We start from the raw sequence: 19,592 nt of genomic DNA, 5'->3' as shown, positions 1-19,592 counted from the left end.
TGCCAAATTTAATTTGTTTCCAATTTAAAGACATTTTGCAGTTAGGTTGTCATAAAAAGCATTTGAAACCAGTCAGTTTTGTCTTATTTTTAACTTTGGCAACATTCTGAAGGTTTTTAAAAGTATTTTTTCTAAATTCGGAGAAAACGATTTATCTTTGTGACAAAAGCTGCCACAATAAGCCTATCTTTCGCTCTTTCTCTCTTTCCCGCCCCCCCCCCCCTCCAGCCTGAGGGGTTTATTATCATCTGAAATTAAAAACCTCATGTAGCCGGGTGCTCTGATGAATGGTGGCTTGGGGCCAAAAGTCCCTGTTCGATTATTGGACCCAGCTGAAACAGGATCAAGTGATTATACAACCCAGCAGCTGCTCAGCTGAGCAAGGTCTATCGGTGGGAAACAGGCTCCTACCATAGGTCCAGGAAGAGGAGCACGTCCTCCTCTGGAGTGGGCGAACTCTAGTTCGTTGTTGTAGTTCCAATGTTTTGCTTGGGCTTTCTGAAGCAGAATAAGGCTGGGCCTGAGAGGCACCGGCTGGTGGCGGGGGGTCCTGGGGGAAAGCGCGCCGTGTCGGCAGCAAGGCGGGCACCGAGGGGAAGCTGTGAAAGCGCGTGGACAAGTAGGTGCGCTGTGTGAAAGAGGCAAAAACCGTGGCTGGGGGACCTGTCCTAAAGACAGCCCTTTTTTTCATTTAAAAATAGGAAAATATGAAGATGGAAAGTCTCTTGGGTGCCTGATGGACATGTCGCAGACAAGCGTGCCGAGGCATATCTGAGCTGTTTACTCGCTTCCCTAAAAAATTCAAAATTGGCAGTGACCTCCCAGACTGTTGTCCACTTGTGACCACTGTAGTGGCAGGTGAGCTAGACGAAAGCAGCAGAGCCTGGTGCACAACCGTGGAGAGCCCTGAGAGTGGCTGCCTCAGATTAGGCTATTTATCAGCATCGGATTAGGCTGGTTGTACCACTAATCCCATCATCCGCTCTTTGTTAGGCATCTGCTACTGGCCACTGTCAGGGAAAGCATGAAAGGAAGGCTCGTGCCTTGCTTTTTCCCACCCTCCTCCATGCTTGGTAGAGTGCATCTAACACTTGAGAGGGAGCAGACAAAGGGATGAAAAGACTTTAAAAAAAAAATTAATACATCCTCATGGTGCGCTTTGACAGCACAGACCTTAAGTGAACTCTAATCGTTCCTTCCTCTGGCTTGCTCAGGATGGAAGGGCGTTAAAGGGAAATTAGGCTCCTGGGACCAACGTTGCTCTAGGCTCTGGAGAGAGAGCAATAAGCAGCACAGCTGCCTGTAGGAAGAGCCACTCCTGTGGCAGGCAGATGAAGTGCTCATTTATTTAGAAACTCATTGAGCAAGTTTTTCTTGGTGCTATACTCTCTAATCATAGACTCATAGAATCAGTAAGGTTGGAAGGGACCTCTGGAGATCATCTAGTCCAACCTCCCTGCTCAAGCAGGGTCACCAAGGGTATGTTGGGCAGAGTTGCATCCAGGCAGGCCTTGAAGATCTCCACAGAAGGAGACTCCACAACCTCTCTGGGCAACCTGCTCTGGTGCTCCGTCACTCTCACAGGGAAGAAATTCCCCCTCACGTTCAGGCAGAACTTCCTGTGCTTCAGTTTCTGCCCATTGCCTCTTGTCCTGTCGCATGGGACAACTGAAAATGCATCAGCTTATCACACTTAAATACTTCAGGACTCACTTAACATTTTTGATTACACCTGAGATGGTTCACAGAAGTTGTTTTGACAGGACCTAATTTTCTAATTTTCTGTTACTCATCTCTCTTTCTCTCTCTCTCTCTTTTTTTTTTTTTTTTTTTTTTTAATGAAGAGTGTAGGTTTAAACCCTAGTCAAAGCAGTTTTTCAAAATCTCCAAGTCTCTAGGTATTGGTAATACAGTAAGTGTTCACTGTGCTTACACCACCTGTCAGGAGGAACACAGTGTGTTTGAACGGTATTTTAAAAGTTATTCCAGGATCTGTTTGTAAAGGATGTCACCATTTTATAGAGAAGGGGAGATGCACAGTAGTATTGTACTGACTTTAGTTTTATTCAAATGAATTTCCAAATAAATAAATTAATCCCCAAATAATGTAATAAATCCCTAAAAATCCCCAAATTGGAGCAACAACGTATAAACAACAAACTTAGATATATCTAAGTCCTACTGTTTTCTATTGAATTTGCTCCAACTAGGAAAAGAGCAGTGCACGTCTTTTGGCAGTATCTGTCTGCCAAATGAAGTAAGTGAAATTGTTTTCCCTTGGAGAAGGAGATGAGGAAAGCTTTCAGGACCTCAGATTTCCTAATGTACTTCCTTAAGAAACTGGAGGCTCAGTGAATACCTGTGCTGGTTTTGGGAATAACAAGCTCTTCTGAATGCTCTGTTCTGGCATTTCTTCCCAAAGATAAAGTCGCAGTGAATTTTGTGGCCTGTGGCATGGAGCATTTATGAAACAGTGCAGAGGGATCCACAAATCCACGGTCTGCTTTGCAGCCCTCCGAAATCATGAGGCTTTTTCCTCTCCAAGCCGTTTCTAGACCAAGGATGCTGGGACCGTTATGATTTTGGCATTCAGGAGCTGGTAGCTTTAGCATTGCTTACGTTTGGCAGAAGCTTATTCCAGTTGTCTTTTGTATTTAAAAAAAGGCTCACAAATAATAATTTAAAAACTTCTGCAGTACTGTGGGTTAGCTGAGTTACTCTACAGTACAGTGCTTGTTTTGAATAGTTTTAGTACGTGAGCCTGCTGAATGTTTAGGTATATTCAGCAATGTGCATACAAAATGGTGCATTTATTCATGGTAGGTTCGCCTGATGCAAAGGTGTTACCTTTCTAAGGTACAAATGTAGATGGCTTTGAAAGCTCCTTTCAGGGTTTGATGTCTACTACATACCTAAGGTAAAGAGCCAGATTACAAAAAATCACAGTTCTTTCCAGGGGATCTTGGCAAAAGGCTCTGCTATCACCTATACTATTTCCTATATCATTGCATCCGTTGCCACAACCTGTCAAAACAGGTGTATTTGTAGGCCTTGAGGGGCTGAAACAAGAAATCACAAGTTTCCGCTTTGTGTAGCATCTTTCAACTAAGTTCCCAAGGATTGACACTCCAAGGACTTTGATATGTTTCCAGAGATTACTTAGCTGTGCTGGATATTTATATGTCCTTTTGTGAAATCTACTGCTGTACTAGGTCTTGGAATTAGAAAAAATTACTTTTTAATAAGGAAATCATCAAGAAAATGCTGATTGGCTTCAGGAAAAACTCACAGAAATATTTAAGTCCCTGTCACAGAAAATGGGAACTATATCTTACTGAACGTTATGAACTAAAGCAAATTAAGAGCCGATATGAATGCTGGTACATGAGTGTGATTAATTAGAGCTATTTTCCTTAAAAGAAAGAAAGAAACAAACAAACCAAATAAATGAAAAACCATGTGCTACGATATTTCTTTGTGTTCTTCCTCGAAAGTAATTAAGCTCGAGGGTTCGAGAGGCTGCCTACTTGTATTGATGGCCTGGAATAGTTAGCGTGAGTTGAGCTCTGGAAGAAGGTTACGAGTACAAGGAAGAATCTCGTGAATTGTGCAATTCTCCTGGCACGTGGGATCTGGCAGGAAGTCCTCGCAGGGAACCTGCTCTGGGTGTGCCTCCCTTTGTAGAGCATGATGCACAGCTTTGTGGGCCTGAGGCTTTAAGAAATAATCAGTTTCAGCAGTGTGAGGAACTTGAATGCGTAATTTTTCAGGGCTAGCAGTACAATTATGTCTTTTTTAAGAGATTTATGTTTACCGTATTGCAGCATCCCACTTCTCCAAAAATTTCCAACTGTGATGGTGATGAGTGATAAGGAGATAAAGTAAAGCAAGTAGAGTTAACGGATATAGTCCTAGGATTGTAATGGATTACTCTAAAGGTGAAGTGCACAGGAGAGGAATATTTTTCACTTAGCTTTAAAGAGAGAGATTAATGCAAGTTCAGGGAGGCAGTATTCAGCTGGATCAATACTTTTGGGAAGGTGCCTCTTTTGGCATAATCCCAGATGAAAATAGTGGAAGACTGACAATGATAATGGCATTTCAATTCACAGCTCTGTAAGGATGTTATTAGGTGGGAACAAAAATGACTCAAGTGTTTCAACACATAGGTTTAGGTTACTAAGTGCCAGCAGATCGTAATCCAGAGACTAAAGAAATTCAAATGCAAATCTATGTTCTTTAAGAAATGGCTGTGATAATAAGCATAACTTAATCCTGGGAGTCATTATTTCCACAGACACCTATTCTAAAGGAAGCTGTATGAATAACTTTCAATGCTGTGAAAAGGGAATTGTGCTCTCCTCCCTTTCTATATGTCAAGTGATCAGTTTACAACCTTGTTGGCATTTGCTCCTGAGCAAGGAACAAATGATCAAAAGTTTTCTGCTGGCTACAAGCTCTCCACCCTTTGGAAATGTTCTGTTGACTGTGAATGACTTTTTTTTTCTTGGTGTGTTTAACTAATACTAGCATAAATTTCAAATGGGGGAAGTTCTGGCTATATTTGTAAGACATGAAAGGTGTTTTCCTGGGAAAGTGTGTATTCCTCCATAAAATCTGCTGGCCTGGAGACTAGGAAATCATGTTCAGTGCTGGTGTTATGTGCCTTAACTCTGAAACTATGAGTTTTGGCTGGCAGTCTTGGGAACTTCATGCTCTGCTGCCCCTCTCCCCTTTTTTTCTGACTTTCAGACATACTGTCTTGAACCTTTGTCCAACAGCTGCTTGTTTTTTTTCCAAATATGTTTCCTAACTCCAGATCTTTCAATAGGTGTGTGTAAACTTATGGAAAATGGCAAAATATTTCTTTTGGAGAAATTGCATCTATCAAGGACAATGGTCTTTATATCATGGGAGGGAAGTAGATTTTGTTTGTTTGCTCAGTTTTTTTAAAAATTATTTAATTATTTTTTGGGGGATAGACTCTCTCTTCTGCATTTGTTATTTAAGGCTGTAAATAGCAAAAGAGCTCTTTTGCTAAGTGATTTTTCACTAGGAGAAAGAAAACTGATTTTCACCAGGTAGCTGGCTAATGATCTTTTTCTTTACGTTATTGGAAATAGCAGTAGTTCAGGGAATATTCGCAGTGTCAGCAGCCTTGCCTCTAATGAGGTTGTTAGGAGTGTGTTCTCTGAGCAGGAATAAAACCTTTGAAACATGTTAATGGCAATCTGATTGAAAAGTGGGGGAGGGTTTTTAACAGTGAGCTTTAAGTAAACTGCATCTTTTTGAATTTCCTGGGCAGCTGCCCTTCTCTCTTTGATGTACCATGGCTGGTGATGCTGTTAATGAAATGCATAATTATGTGTTATATAATAAAACAGAGCTAACATATGAACGTGGCTAATAGATTATAATGATGTGGAGGCCTGAAAAACTCAGGACTGTGGGGGTTGTTGAAAAGTGCCTCCGGTGACAAAGCAGATAGGTACAAAGGTTCACATAACTCTGCTAATAAATTAATTGTGGTGTGTGTGTGTGTGTAAATGGTATTTTGCATATAGAGAGAGTATTGGGAAAAAATGGGTGTAATTTAGCTGGCTGCTGATGTATGAAGTGTCAGTGCTGAGTGCTTCCAGCATTTATTAGCGCTGCTGGCTCTGGATAGACTGGTGCCCTAGGCAAAGAACTTTTTGGCACAGCCTGCTGCACCCATAAGATCAAAAGGGAAAAATTTGGCAATATACACAGAAACTAAATTGCATCCTAAAACGCAGCCCCTAAAATGCAGGTTTGGAATGAATATCAACAAATGAAACATCATGTTTAATGACTGAAAAGTCGTAGGTGTTTGGTGCCTGCCCTCAACTTCCCCCTTCCTTTCTTTGCTTGTATCACCTTTATTTTCTCTCTTTCTCTCTCTTTGTCATACCCTATATATTTTATTCCTTTCTTCTTTTGGCATTATCTTGAACAGATAGATATTTTTACAGGAGAGGCTGTATAATCTTCCACCACTGGACCACATGGGCTCCTAATGGTGCGGGGCTGGGGCTGAGCTTGCTTGGCTGTAGTTCTGGACTTATAAGGACCTGTCTGCTGGGAGAACTTGTATGCAGGGAGCTCCAGCGTTAATTTACAGTGTGCTAGTCACTTGGCACTAATTCCCTGGGTGGATGCTTCTGGTACCTACTAAAAGTGTTTTTGTGTGAGTTAGCTTTGAGAGCGTTTTTGTGCGAGTTAACTGGCTCCTTTTGGAAAGTGAAGTATGTTGTTTTTCACTCACTATGTGCCAAGAGTACCCTAATGGGCAGAGTACTGATGTGCAGAATAGCCAATGTGCTGTAAATTCACACCCAAACTCATTGCGCACCGACTTCCTCGGGTGGATGAGTGCTGAGGCTCTGCACTTTCATGCTTGGCAAGGAGCAGATGGCCCTCCTCTAAACAGGGAATACTAGTAAAGCATTAGGAAGTGCACATATATATATATATGCGCATGTGTGTACATATGCATGTTTTTGTGTGTGTGCGTAGAGTTATATAAGATCACTTCAGTATAGGACAATTTTTGTAAACTTAATTTTTGTCAAGATATACTAGGGAGGACTTTGCTTCTGCATTGCAATCATCCTTATCACAAGTGCACTTAGTTTTTAGCTGTAGGTTTTTATTAGATTTTGATGAAATCTTTTTTTCCCTTCTGTACTAAAAGCAGCAGGATTATCTCTGTATCTCCCTCTTACTATAGGAGCAACCGCACCTTTTGTGTGTGATTCTTTCTTTGTTGTGATTCCCTTCCCCAACATTTGGAATCAGAGTTGGTCTCTGGAGTTAGTTCTTGTACTAAGTATGCTTCTCTTGCTAATAAATATTCTCTTGCAACTTGAAAACCCCCAGTAAGTAGGAAATGATGTTTTCCTTAGCTCTGCAAATTCTTGTATGTGGAATCAAGTCCATTTTTCATAAAACCTTTGCTTTAGGCAGAGTGTCACAAGTAATTTAATCTATAATTAGTCTATACTTTAACTTAAGTCCACATAATAGGTTAAATTTTCATGCAAAGTTTTTTTTTGAAAAAATTTAAATTATCTTGTCTGTTTTCCATGTTCATACTTCAAAAATATCACTGAATTCTAAGTTGTCTGCAGCTTTGTCTTATGTTTTTACTTTAGTATTGCCTGTTTTCAAGAAAATTTTGTATCACAAAAGTTGACTCTCTAGTTCCCTTCTATGCTTAGAATCTGGAAAAGCTCTATTTTGGCCAAAGCTTCACTTTATATATTTTTATATATATATATATATGTATACACACACACACACACACACACGTATATATTAATGTATTATTTATTATATATGTACACATATAAAATATATAATACCTATATATACATATATAACATATAAAATATATGCCTATATTAATATATTTTATATGTATGTATAGTATACACACACACACACCTATATATAAGGTATTGCTTTAAATGCTTTTAACACGTCTTTCTTTAATAACCCCAACCATACTAGCTTGCCAAAGATAAACAGTATTGCTGCTCAGCAAGCACTAGCTCTTACAGGGTGTAAAGTCTGGTACTGAACCCAGAGGCTCTTGCTGCAAGCATTTGCTTTGCAAATGTTCGGTGCTGCATTGTAGTGAAGAACCGTTCCCTCAGATCACAAGACGCAGGAGCCCTGCAGCTGTGGCAGAATAGGTACAAGGCTTGGAGTTTTTCAACAGCAGATGCAAAACTGCTGAATGTTTGGGAAAATAAATGAGCAGGAGATGGCCAGGCCAGCTTGGCTGTTCCTGCTAGAGGACAAAGCAGGGAGAAGGGAGAAAATGGGATGAAAAGCAAGAAGGGAGAGCTCTGGAAAGGCCAGACTTCTGGTTCTTGCTGTTCTGGGGAGGACCACAGCTGCTGCTGCTGCTTCTGAGATGAGCAGACAGTGCTGCTGCCCACCATGTGCCAGCTGCTCCTGTGGCACCAGCCCTTGTGCGCTTGATAAAGTAGGCAACAACCTCAGCTTGCTGCCTCCTTTAGTCTGCCTGTTTTTGCCTTTTCCTTGGCCTGGCCTTCACTATAGCCTATTCTTTCATCAGTTTTGGCAGATGTCTATTTTGCTGGACAGTTAGCTTCCTACAGCTGGAAGAATAGAGAGGCATATGGCTTGAATTCTCAAGTCTTTAATCAGTTCTTTTTCATATTCAGGGGGTTTCTACTGAATTTTGGAACAGTAGTGATGTTATATAGACGACTGAATGAACAAGATCTCACTGTGTTTGGGGGGGAGATTGTTTCTGTATGGATTAAAGCAATCACTTGAGAGTGTTTTCCATTAAAAAGTTTTAAAAGTTAGAGATTTAGAGTGTCTTTCTGGCTTTTTAGAGTATTTTTATATTAATTTTTTATGCTTGGTTTATTCCAAAAGAACTCCCATAAGCAAGATTCTTTAAAAATAACCTTTAAAGGAATCCACAGTAAAGGAGCCTCCATCTGTGTGAACGAGTTGTGGCAGATACGATGAAGCAATTCTTAAAATCCCACAGTTGCTGTTTGCCTTTCAACTGACATGTTATTGGTGTTTAAATAAAACAGTCAAATACTAGGTTTAAAAAGACATTCAAAGAATGCTGTGGAGTTATTAGAAATCCTTAGCTATGTCCAAGCAGAAAGGACAGTTGCATGACCCTGTCATGCAAGGTTGAACTTATACCATATGAGTTCCTTGTTGGGATATGCTTTAAATCATCCTTGATGTTATCATTAAGAACACAGAAGTGAGATGGAACCAGAGTGAAAGTATAAACCCCGGATGCTGTACTACAGCTTATCAGGCAGAAATGTGTTTATTGGCATTCTTTGAATACGGCTTCTTGGAGTACTTAACAATCTCTAATTAATGAGGTCCATTAAATGGTAATATCATGCTGTAATTCACTTTATCTAAATTGGAAAAAAGTTTCTTGGCAAAAACCTCTCAGTTTTAGGAAGAAAGTTTGCACATTTAATCCCAGGATAATTACTAATGTATATCCCCTTTTTTATAGGATGCAATAGTAGGGGAAATAATGGGAAGTGGAGATAATAGTTTGGATAAATAGTAGTATTACAAAGAATATTTCTGTGCAGTCACTTTCACCAAGAAAAATATTTGACTTGCTTATGAGCTGGGCATAAACTGTATTAAGTGCATTCACATTACTCTCTCCCTTGTGTATGATGATTCACTTTGAATCCTTTGCTCCAGGACAATTATATTGGTGTGCTTTGTTCAGCTACCGCACCATAGCTGTTTAACATCTGCAGTAGTAAATCAAGTGAACCCCGTTTACCTTTGTGTTGTAGTGAACTAGCAGTATGGTGCCTCAAGTGCAATGGTGAGAACCAGTAGCTGAAAGGGGATAAATCTTTAAAACACACTAAATACTTCGCAAGTCATGTGACCATTCCCTCACTATGTAGGAAGAAAGTGCAAGTACCCTTAGCTAAGGATGTTTTAAGTGAGATACCATAGTCTGCATACATACATGTTGCAGTGTAACAGTCAGATTCATGATTACGGGGAAAGGAATATTTTTACCATGTCTTGTACTGCTGAACATTGTTCAGTTTAACTGTGTGATGATCCTGCTGGCTAATCTCCTTAGCTGGACTTCTGTTGAAGCTTCTTGTTCCCTTTTCTGGCATCCTTCAAGATGGTGTTTGTACAAGAAGCTTGTTCTGTCAGGAAGCAGTAGTATGGGAAAACAATTTTGTATCTCCTGAGCTCAGCAAGAAAGAAAAATATTTGGATTTGTTTGCATTTTTTTGATATTTGTCACAGTGCCAAGCTATTTAAAACAATCTGGCTACTCCATCTCTACTTACTCTTATTTGATACTGCAGAATTATCACAAGCCACCTGAAATACAGGAATCAGATGTGTTTTAATGTAAGTGCAGTGCTTAAAGCTGCTAGAAACGGGAGGGGGAGCTGTCACTGCATCAGCCAAGGCACTTTGGTGGAAGTGTTGATTGATTACCTAACCCTGGGAAAGGAGGGGGAGCTCCCTTCTATTTTCAGCAGTGAGGATGACTGAATTACTTCCTGTCCCCCCTAACTTTAACCCTTCCATGAAAGAATTAGGTAATCCTATGCAACCTTTGCCATTACCTCCAAGTATATGAGAAAAATGGAAACTCTTTTTTTCTCTTTTCTCCTTAGGTGGAGATCACAAATGATGTCCTGTCTTGCTACTGATAATGCTAGCTGTCATGGCGGCCAAGGCTGCTGGTGACTTGTTAAATGCATCCTTATACAGTTCCCTCCTGAAGCTGAAGTACATTCCCTACTTGAACGTGAAGTCTTTTGTTCGTCACAGGAAAAAATGGTGAGACCTCTTATGCTGCTGGTGTTTAAGCTTTCTGCGTTACGTTCTGCACTCAGACTGTGTGGGTCCTCTGCAACCTGGAGCTCTGAAAGACAAGGAGACCCTACAGGAACAAAGATCCCACAGCTCAACCTACTGTACAAGTGAAACAAAAGACTTGTCTGTCTCTTAGAATTTACAATAGAATCTGATTTACCGCTGCCACCGGATTTCTGAGAATGGTAAGTGCTCTAAAACACCTGAATTGTCCAGTAAGATGGTGTTACTAGTGCAACTGGTCTCATGGGAAATCTAGCAGAGGTTTTCTCAGACCCTGTAATTTTCTGTGGCTTGCTTGAGAGCAGAGGCTATAGAGCACAAGATCCACAAAGGTGTTTGTTGAGTCCTTTATGGTGAAATTTGCCTTTTCCAGATCCTCGATGACTAGTCTAGATTTCCTTTGTAAGAGTAAGACGTACATCTTCAGACAGTGATTCCTCTCATCCAAGAACGGCAATTTAAGGTATCTTCTAGTCAGTTGTATTCTGAAAGTGCCTCCATTGACTGTAGAGAGAGACTAAATGAATAGCTTGGAATAGACTAACGTGTTTTAAAATTGGGTAAGATTCGTTCAACCTGTACTGTGAAACTTCCAGTGTGAGAGCTATTTATCTGAAATTTCCATCTGTTAGTGGGCATTTATGACCAGAAATTGACACCTATGAACAAATTTATCCCCTAAATCCCCTAAATTTAAGTGCTGTAAGAGCAAAAAATTTTATTTCCCTGTTTTTTATCATATATAGGTAGTGAGAACAATACTACTATCTTCTATAAAATAATTTTCTATAATGCTTATTCTTTAAATTTTCTGGGAGTGAAGTAGGTAATGTTGTGGAGAAATAGACAGAAAAGTGAATTTATTTATTGACTACAGAAATATTTTTTCTTTCGTCTAAGGCATATTTGGATAGTATACCTCCACGACCAAAGCTATTTGTAGGACCCTCCAGTTGACATTTCTTCCAGTATTATGTTCTACTGGAGAATCTCTCATCTTCAGATAGCTCTTCAGAAGAATAAAGATATTGGTGACTTGTTTTGTCCATGCTTTATAACTTTCTTCCAAAAGTAGCTCTATCTGAAAGCTTTTAGTAGACATACTGGATGCTGGGTATAATCTAGCGGTATTTGACAAGAGGGGAGAAAGAGCCAGCAATGTAGTAGGAGGAAATAAAAACAATCTGTGATATTATGGATGTCTTCTATATGAAGCATGGCAGATAAAACAGAAGGGAAGAAGCCATAAAGTTTCCCTTGGTATTCTGATTAGATGACAAGTCTGTGGTAAGAATTATAGCTACTTTCCTAGTTCAGAGTGAGGTCCTGTTTGCTTGAAGGATGAATATATGTATAGGATTTTATATATATATATGTGTGTGTGTGTATGTATACACAGAATATATGTATGTATGTGTATATATGAGTGTGTGTGTGTGTGTGTATGTTTATGTGTAAAATCTCATTTCCCTCCCACTCCTTTCTTTCCTCTTCAGAATCATTAAAGAAAGTTTCTAAACTTTCAGTCATGGGATATACTGATACTCTTCTAAATAAAGCAAAAATGATAGTATTACAATTTGGTAAAGATTTTATAGCTGGACACGTTACAGGCTGCCACATTTTAGACAAAGTCATCTTAGACATTAGGCTGTGGCACTGGCCCTTGGCTGATCTCTTTGGTGCATTTCTTGGATGCTCCATTGCCTTGTTATCCACTCAAAGAAGTGAAGCCTCATGATTCAACCCCATCAGATCTCTCCAGGATTAGTCTGTCTTGTAGTTTAGGCATCCCCAAACCCTGAAATGACTCGAGGGGACTCTGGACTTATAATTTGCCTCTTAAAAGGCTTTTGAAGGAAATTATGAGCTGAAGATGTAGTCTTTGCGAGTATTCCAAGCCAAGCTCCTATTACTGTCTAGCACTGAACTGTACAAATTAAAACAAGGGAGCTTAAAAAAATGAAAAAAAGTCTCTGTACATATTTTCTTATCTCAGTTTCCTCATCACTTCTGAGCATCCTTGAAACTTAAGTCAGAATCCTACAGAAAGGTGCCTAGTCATGACTTCTCTTCTCATGTATTTTCCCCGTAGACAGTTTTCTCATTTGTTTTTTCTTTGACTGATTCTGCACTTGAACGTGATGCTGTGAGAGTCTGTCTATCCGGTTTTCTAGTCTGTCTTTTATTTTGGAGTGATTCCCCCTGAGTATCTCAGGCTCTGCTAGTTTTAAATTCAATTAATTTGTTGCATTTTGGGAGTATTTCTATTCTTTTATTCCTGTTCATTCTGCACTGACCATCCTTTTACCCTGGCTGCGATAGCTTGACTGGGAGTTTTCAACTTCACATTACCTCTGCTGTGGCAAAGCATGGGTGACACAGGTTCTACATCCTTTATGTTCAATGATATTAGCAGTTCCATAAGCTCACAAAATGTATAAATTGTGCATTGCTGGATTCCCTAAATCATAATAGAGAATAAGATCAGCTATGTAGTAACTGGTAAATTCCACGTGCTTATAAACAGATGATAAACTGTATAGCCGTGTATGCAGAGTGAAAGACAACTTGCTTAAAAGTCACAGAAATCCTGCATTTTTTGGAATCTTTCTTCGACTGAAACTGAAAAGCCTTTGGAAAACAGTGCCTGGTTGGTAGCAGGGAGGAAAAGTGAGAAACATGAGAGAACATACAGTTTTAGGTCCTCAGCGCTCTCACTGCAAGACAGACCTTGTGGATGTTCTCTTTCCCAATTCTTCATGTTAAAGATGAAAAGACCCTCTGTATTAGATCATCTAGTTGATTCCACTTCGAGGGCCCCAGACTGAAGTCACTTAACTGAGACACTGAACTGAGAAGAGACAGTAGCCTTTAATTTAATAAGGGCAGATTAAGGCCCAGATCCTCCAAAGATTTTTACACTGAACTCCTACAGAGATAAGTGGGTACATTAAGAAGCTGAATTACATATGTGATTATTATGAAGACATCTCTGTAAATACCATCTGTTACACGAGGATGTCAGTGGAAGTGAGACATAGGTCCTCAGTGATATTTCACTACCTAGTTCCTATTCAGGCATTGAAAGCTTTTGTTGCTTTTTTTCCTATGGGGCAGAGAGATTCATTTTGTTTTCTTAATGCTCATTATTTCTCTGAACCTCATTGATCATCCTGTCTGTTATATTCTGTGCCCTGGATGATAAGGCTCCAAGCACAGCTGTATCTAGTACATAGCTGCTACGGTGCACCATGATTTCCAGCTACATTGCACACCACTGTAAACACCCCCCTTATAAAATCTGGTTCACTGGAACATGCAAAGCTGCTAGCTGCCAGGGAATGTTCTTTAATGAGGGTAAGCAGTACTTGAACACATCTACGACTTGGCAACTCTTCCTGCTTTTTATAAGCTACTATACACTTCAGAGAGAAAATATCTTAGAGGCTACTTTTTAATGGGACAAGTTTACTTAAGAGCTGAGTGGATCTGGTGCCAGTAGTTCTGTTTTGTTCTAGCTTAATATTAGCCTTGTCAAAGTTCTTATAGTGTCTCCTGGGTGTTTCTGTACTGCATACCATATAAAGCTAGCTGGTTTGGGGAGCCAAGAATTTTGGCTGGAATATATATTATAGTGGTCTCATTATATATATTTTTAAAGTATATCAGAGGTGGCCCTATATTAAAGATCCATGGGGTAAAGATGATGGTTTTTATTCCTCCCTTCTAGTTTTCCCTTAGCCTATACCACAGAAACTGGATCCAGAATTGAGCCAACCCATGTTTGAGGGTTATTTGGGATCCAAGGTCCTGGTTTGGCCTGTTATAAGAATTGGGGTAATGAGCAAACGTTTTTAGATGAGGCTTTGTATTTTGAAAGTCATCAGGCTTAGGGGGTGTTTTCTGGTTTGGGTCCAGACTAGGAACAACTAAACTCAAAGACTCCTTACTCATCCTGCCGACACAAGTGTTCATTCAAAGACAACTTACCACGCTGCACACGGTACCTCCCACCTAATTTCTTTCAAAAGCCAGTGTATTTCATGGCTGCCTCGCTTTCATCCTGAGAGGCATCATTGGGGGGTGGACCTGGCAATGTTTTCACCCCAGAGCCCATCTTTTGTAGCATGTTTGCGGCAGAAGCTGGATCCTGTTCTGGCTGCACAAAAGAAAAAGGGAGCTGCTGTAAGAAGGCCACAGTTTGTTGGGGAGAATCCTGGCTGCTACAGAAATGATGGAGGGGAGGTGTTGAGATGTGGGGGAGATTTATTACAATTACATTTGGGATCTAAGTAGCCTCTATATCAGGCTTATACAAACACGGCAAAGAATGATTTTTAGTCCCTTTTTGCCTATTCTTCTATGCTGGGGTTTTAAATTTAGTGTGATTCCACTACCTGAGAAGTAACTGTAGGAAGCCATAAACTGCAGTATTGGCCTCCTGACAAAAATCCTATGGCCGAGCCAGATGTAGCTTTACGTGCACAGAAGAGCAGCAGTGTGGCTTTGACTTGTTTTTAACATGGGATTGGTGGTGCTAACATGGGATGGGTGAAAGGCCTTAACATACCCTCCTGCCTGGCCCCAGCTCCCACAGAAATCTGTGGGAAAGTCCAGCCTGTCTCCCACGTGATTATTTTTCTGGAAAGGGGCCAACATCAGACTGCTTAACAGTGCTCAAGCCTTCAGACTATGCTTGCTTTCAAATTGTCCAGAACTGTTCCTAAAATAGGTGAATATTTAGCAAACATGAATCTGTGTGAAGAAGATTGTCTTAATGTGAACGTAAATGAAAGGTGAACTTCCAGCCAGACAGTTACTGCTGTATTTTAACCTGAATACTTACAATTTTTGATGTACTTTTTGCTATCTGACAGATGGTGATGAACACCTGTAGTTTGCAGGAGGTCTGCTTATCTTCCTTTACAGGATTTAGGTGAAAAACTATGCTCAGTGGCAGAGTGGTCTACAAAAATGAACTAATGGGGCTTTTCAGCTTTAATCTTCAGAGATGCTGTTTCCTCCAAGTTTTAGTTCACACAAAGTTAAAGTTCACACAAAATTTCAAACTTAATATAAAGTGATTTCAGTTTTCAAATCTGAGTAATGTCTTTTAGGAAAAAAAAGTCACATGTAAACCATGTATTAGTATTAATATTAAATATTATTGTAAGACAGAAAGAGGAAGGCAATATGGGAGTACATATATAAGGGCTTACAAGGGAGCCACAGTTCTGTTTCAGGTCTGCCCCTTTTCATTATACTGCTTTGGTCAAACCAAATTATTTCTCAGTTTTCTCAGTTACAAAAGGCAAAATAGTGCCTATACGGTTCAAGTGGCCTTTAGCTTCTGTTACCTTTGCAAATTATTCTTAGGTTCCTAAATGAAAGGCCTTAGGTAAGGGCAGAACTACTTGTGAAAGCTAAAAGCTGATTTTTGACCTACTGTAATGATGACTATTTAGTGAGGCTACTATCTGAAGATACCACATCAGTTAAGGTGACTTTAATTATCTAGATTGGTGAAACTGTATAAAAGTGCTCAAGATTCTAGTTGCCTTGCTGTTTATTTTTAGAGTGGAATCTCTGCAAATAAAATAAATTACTCTTCCCATAATACAATAAATACCAGCAGACATAACCCTTCCTCCAACCTAAAATAAGCCTTTCCCACCATTAGCTATTCTTTTTCCTAAAATGTCTGGGATGAGAGATGGAACTGGCACTGTGCCCTCAAGGGTAAGACCTGCTGCCTTACACAGAGCAGTGGATGAGAAACCACTGGGAGCTGGCCAAGAGGGTCTCACGGAGACCTTGCCAGCAGGACCCTCCTTTGATAGGAAATAACCAGAGGCTGAGCAATACCTTATGGCTCACCTCCTGCACTTGGAAGTGTATTGGTAGTTGCTGCAGTCCTCAGAAAAAAATATATAGAATAGAGACATAAATACAGAAAAATAACAAGGATAGTGAAAAAGAGCCAACAAGCTTTCCCACTGAAATCCTTGGAGAAGCTTGTAAATGCTGTACTGTTTACTCAAGGCCTGTATATTTGTACAATTACCTTTCCATGACTGTGGAATGTTTTATACCAGAAAATTTTCAGGTTCTAAGAACTGATTGTTTTTGATACATCTGAAGATTGCAAGCTCAGCTTTGGTCTGAATTCTCTCCAACCCTCCATTTTTTCATGAACGACTTAAACTGGATTCCCCCCCCCCCCCCCCCAAAATACACAAGAATTAAATAGCAGGTTGTACCAGGATTATACGTAGATCATGATCACTATGTGCCAGAAGAAAAACATTTTGAATTTACAAATATGAATGCAAATGTTATACTCTAAATTCTCAGATGCAGCTTTGTAATCTGCTATATTGGTAGTGGTGACAAAAATGTTTTTCCTGTAGTGAGATTTTTAAAGGAAACTGCCTTAAAAAATTTTGAAAGACTGGTGCAGTTGGTGAAAACTTTGGGAGGGTGTTTGAGAGCACCAACAGGCAGATCAAACATAATGAGTCAGTTTAAAAGCAGTTAGCTTATTCTGGTCTCTGTCACAAGGCAGGTCTCCTCCTACCTGTTTAAAGCAAAGTCCCAGTCAGAGTACGAATGGGACGGTAACGTGGCTGCAAGCCTGATGCAAGCGTTGGGCATGTTGTGGCAAAGGATGGGAACTTCATGTGAGGTGGTGGTTCTTGCTTTAAGGTGCAGGGTGAGTCGGTGCGCCGTTAGTCTGCGTTGAACAGAACCTTTTTGGATCGTGCAGAGTTCTTTCCTCAAACGCCTTGGTTACCGCTGCAGCTTGCTTTTGATGTTCAGGGAGGATGACAAAGCCACACCAACTTCTGATGTGTTTTCCGTTTCTGAGGAGTCCTGTGCAACTGAAAGAAGTGACTTCTGCACACTTTCCACAGAAGGAAATGCAATGTAGCAGCATATGGAACTAATAACTTGTATTTCAGACTTTGCTGACTGGCAGTGAATGAGCCAGTCCAACTACATATAGGCCCTTACGTCAAACGTGCATGCAGCGGCTTTCAGCTGCGGGAAACTCGGCACAGCTTCTGCTGGCCCAGCGAGAAGGAGACTCCCTTTTGGCTCTCCTCAGAGGACAGGCTACCTGTGGTCCATATGAGTCCCAGCGCACCTTTCAGATGCGGCAGCATGCAGGTGGAGCGCATGCGTGCACACACACACACACACACACACGCAGAGCGTGTCCAGCCACCGGATGGGGCATTGCACTAACTGGTTAAGTCTGCTCTGGTGTCTGGCTCCCAGTTGGCAGAAAAGAGCCAAGGCCACCGGAAACGCAGCTGTGCCGGTGGAACGGCTGATCGCACAAACCCCTTCTTATGAAGATGTCGTTGAACAAGTGTTTGAATTCATTCAAGTAACGGTGGCTCCGACTCAAAGTCTGCTAAAGTCTCCTGGGAGTTTGCTGGACATTGGAATAAAGACATGCATTCATTTAATAGTTATATTGACATTTCAGTGTTCTTGAGTTTCACATAAGGATAGTATCCTTATTATTGCACTGAGGACTGCTTCCGAGTTCATCTCAAGCTGAAATTAATTCTCTTTGCTGATGATGCTCACATCTATGCCACCTTTTCTGCTCCTGAGAGTGCTGCTGCATCCTCATAAATATTAGTAGTTTGTCATAGAGGTTGTCATGATGGAAAGAATTATTTATTTACAAAAGGGGAAACAGATGGCACAAAATACTTTAATGAATTCTTACACATTTGAGAAATGAAATATCCTTTTCAGAAATAATACCAGTTTTGCAAAGCCATTAAGTGCTGTTTCACACAACCACAGGGGAAGCTTGTTCTGCATTATGCTGAATATATGCGGAGCCATACGAAAAGTGAGGCAAAAAGGGGCACAGGACGGAGTAGTTTTATGGCAAGCCATACAGTCATAAGCATAGTTTTATTAGCTGCTGCCATTCAGTAAGTGGATTAGTGACAGTAGGTGAATGGGAGATGAAAGTGGCAGCAGATGGAAAGAGCCTGAGGAGGCTGAAAAGAGTCCAAGTGTTGGGCATAAGGAAAGAAATAAAACAGGTTAGACTCATAAAATCTCTTCCTAGAATTTGGGAGATACATGTTGATATATGTATTTTTAAATGTTTCATTATAAATAATCTGTTAGGTGCAGATAGATTACCACTCAATTTCTGGAAGAGTGTAATACTGACATTAATGCTCTTGTTTTTAACCGGGATGTAAGTACACTCATATCCTTCTTTTCTAGAGATAATTCTTTGCTGTAAGTCAAAATCTAGGCAAAAACATGAACTACACATAAGTAGTATTTAGAGAACAGGAGTTTTAGTTAAAGAAAGATTTTTAGTGTGATGAACATATATAGAAGGCTGTATAATAATAGCTTGCAGTATTTTTTGTAAATAATTAATTTTGGTTCCCAATATGCTTGGGACATAACTGTGACAAGTGGGCTTGCTTTGTTTTAGAAATGGGAATGCTGGCATTTGAGGAGTTAAATGCCTTTTTTAAGGCAGTTGTACTGCTAGAAATGCCTTTGCCTGAAATCCTGGTTACAAGCGTCAAAAATGTCTGTTTACTGGGCTAGGAACAGGAAATAATCTGTCTCTCCAGTTACCCAGTGTTATGTTTTAATAACCTGGCTACCCTTTTCCATTAGAAAGTGACTGACTCTTGGAGATACTGAGCTATTTGAAATCCATGTTTTCATATTTTTTTTCATCTCTATTACTGTACTTTACTCCTCTTACAGTCCTTTAGGCCTAAATCTCTGTAGCTAATTTTTGCCTAAAAGGTCATCTGATAAACTGTGGCTGATTATTAAAACATATATTGCTATCAGTGTCCACTCCCAAAAGCTGTAAAGTCAGCATTTCTAATACTAGTCAGTGCTTTCTTGGATCAGGCAGAGTGGAAAAGCTAAGGTGACTGGTACAGTGCATGAGGGTGGAGGCCCTGAATGAAGCTTTTATAAAAATACTCTCATAGGAGTTTTCCTCTCCTCTTTCCAGTTTGGATTAGTGTTTTTGGCATGGGCTTGCAAGAAACTCATCATGTTATTGCATTTGAACAGCAAGAGCCAGTTTAGTATTTTGCAAATTTCCCTTGGAAATTGCTCTGCACTGATCTATCCAGAGAACATTCATCTCCCCATTTGTT

The 19,592-nt window shown here is 40.2% G+C and overlaps 1 pseudogene; it reads left to right on the top strand.

The window, feature by feature from the left end:
- The window catches only part of LOC134136628 (chloride channel protein D-like), a 77,896-nt pseudogene that overhangs the window by 31,715 nt on the left and 26,589 nt on the right, over window positions 1-19,592 (top strand).

The sequence above is a fragment of the Rhea pennata genome, chromosome 2 (assembly GCF_028389875.1).
Source record: "Rhea pennata isolate bPtePen1 chromosome 2, bPtePen1.pri, whole genome shotgun sequence".
Classification (NCBI taxonomy): domain Eukaryota; kingdom Metazoa; phylum Chordata; class Aves; order Rheiformes; family Rheidae; genus Rhea; species Rhea pennata.
This window is presented reverse-complemented; position numbering and strand designations above follow the sequence as displayed.